This window comes from Lycium ferocissimum, unplaced genomic scaffold (assembly GCF_029784015.1).
Source record: "Lycium ferocissimum isolate CSIRO_LF1 unplaced genomic scaffold, AGI_CSIRO_Lferr_CH_V1 ctg3765, whole genome shotgun sequence".
Classification (NCBI taxonomy): domain Eukaryota; kingdom Viridiplantae; phylum Streptophyta; class Magnoliopsida; order Solanales; family Solanaceae; genus Lycium; species Lycium ferocissimum.
Window position 1 is genome coordinate 14497 of NW_026725485.1, and position 2628 is coordinate 17124.

At 44.1% G+C, this 2628-nt stretch overlaps 1 pseudogene; it reads right to left on the reverse strand.

Annotated features, from left to right (window-relative positions):
• Positions 1 to 387: 387 nt before the first annotated feature.
• Positions 388 to 1956, reverse strand: LOC132044169 (uncharacterized; annotated as a pseudogene).
• Between the last annotated feature and the right edge of the window lie 672 nt (positions 1957 to 2628).

A 2628-nucleotide genomic window follows, 5' to 3' on the forward strand; every position in this document is an offset into this window, starting at 1 on the left:
CCCTAGGTTTGGGCCTCAATTTTTTTTGTATTAATTGAGCCCAATTCATTAGAATCTCGTTTGTAATTTCCGAAACTAATTTCCAAAATTCCAGTTTTGCCCTTGGCCTTCTCCGATGTCCTTGCACCAATATTTTTCCATGAACAACATACATATGCTAACTAAAATCAAAATATTGACTTATAACATACAAGTCACAATTATTTCAAAATTTCCGAATATGCGAAAACACGGGATATAACATCCTCCCCCCCTTTATAACATTCGTCCTCGAATGTTAGACTAGCCTTACGAGGTCTTATAAGCATAACGGGGGAGTTTGTTTTTATGAATGGCACATATAAATCATTTCCCAATCAAGGTAACAAATTCAAGAATTTAGATTACCTGTGCGTCCGAGGAATAAGTGAGGATATTTCTTTTTCATTTCACTCTCCGCCTCCCCGAGTTATTTCTTCCGGTTGTTATTCCGCCACAGGACTTTTACAGAAGGCACATCCTTAGTGCGCAGTCTCCTTATCTGTCGATCCTGGATAGCTACAGGTTGCTCTTCAAAAGACAAATCCTCCGTCACCTGAATGTCATCGGCTGGAAATATTCTGGAAGGGTCACCCATACATTTACGGAGCATGGATACATGAAATACCGGGTGTACCGCCTCCAGATCGGATGGCAAATCTAGCTCATAGGCAACCTGACCTATCCTTCGAATAATCTGGTACGGCCCGATATACCGCGGGCTAAGCTTACCCTTCTTACCAAATCGCATTACCCCTTTCATAGGCGACACCTTTAGAAAAACCCAGTCGCCAATTTCGAATTCTAACGGTCGACGCCGTTTATCAGCATAAGATTTCTGTCGGCTCTGGGCAGCCAATAGCCGCTCCCGGATAAGTTTCACTTTATCAACGGCTTGCTGAACTACATCCGGCCCAATTAATTTAGTTTCGCCCACGTCAAACCAACCAATTGGAGATCTGCACTTTCTGCCGTATAGAGCTTCATATGGTGCCATCTGAATCTTTGGAATGATAACTATTATTATAAGAAAATTCAATAAGCGGTAAATGGTCATCCCAGCTACCTTTGAAATCCATAACACAGGCCCGCAACATATCTTCCAATGTACGAATAGTGCGCTCGGCCTGTCCATCGGACTGAGGATGAAATGCTGTACTAAGACTCACCTGAGTCCCCAATCCCTCCTGGAACGACCTCCAGAAGTTAGCCGTAAACTGGGCACCCCTGTCGGTTATAATAGATACGGGAACTCCGTGAAGCCTTACTATTTCTTTAATATACAGTCTGGCATAATCCTCAGCCGAATATGTAGTCCTAACCGGTAGGAAATGTGCTGACTTCGTCAATCTATCAACGATAACCCAAATAGAATCATACTGCGTGGGTGCGCGGTAACCCTATAACGAAATCCATATTAATCATCTCCCATTTCCAGGCTGGAATTTGCATCTCCTGTAATAACCCGCCGGGCTTCTGATGCTCAATCTTGACTTAACGACAATTTGGGCACTGACCGACAAATTCTGCAATGTCTCTTTTCATACCGTCCCACCAATACAAACATTTAAGATCATGATACATTTTAGTGGAGCCAGGATGAATAGAATACCGAGCATTATGTGCTTCGCCCAAAATTTGCCGCCGCAATCCAGCAACGTCGGGTACACATACTCTGCCTTCATATAATAATACTCCGTCTGGAGAAATTCCAAACTGGGTCTTTTCTTTGCTGAGGGCCATATCTCTATACTGGACCAGAATGGGATATTCGAATTGGCGCTGTTTTACCTCTCCCATAATGGATGATTCGGCAATTTCTCGAACGGAAACCCCAGCATTTCCAGAATCTACCAAACGAACTCCAAGGCTGGCTAACTGATGAATTTCACGAACCAATTCTTTCTTGTCAGGCTGCACATCAGTCAAACTGCCCATGGATTTACGGCTAAGTGCATCAGCTACGACGTTGGCTTTTCCCGGATGATACAGAATATCAACATCATAGTCTTTTAGCAGCTCGAGCCACCTCCGTTGCCGTAGATTCAACTCCTTTTGTTTAAAAATATATTGGAGGCTTTTATGATCAGTGTAAATATCAACATGAACTCCATATAAATAGTGCCGCCATATTTTCAGGGCATGGATTACCGCGGCTAATTCCAGGTCATGAGTGGGATAATTTCTCTCGTGCGGTCTGAGTTGCCGGGAAGCATAGGCTATGACTCGACCGTGCTGCATCAAAACACAGCCTATTCCAGTACCAGAGGCATCACAGTAAACAACGTACCCGTCTGATCCTTCCGGTAGGGCTAAGACTGGAGCTGTGATTAATTTCTCCTTCAACGTCTGAAAGCTGCGCTCACAGGCATCGGTCCCTTTGGAATTTTCTTTGCTTTTCGAGTCGGCTTCGTTAGTGGTGCCACAATAGAAGCAAAATTCTCCACAAATCTTCGTAATATCCATTAACCCCGGCGCGTACCTCTGTCGGTGTGGTAGGCACAGGCAATGCACGTACGCTTCAATTTTCTGTGTATCAACCCGAATACCATCTGCTCCGACAATATGCCCCAAGAACGCTACTGAGGTCAACCGAATTCACATTTAGAG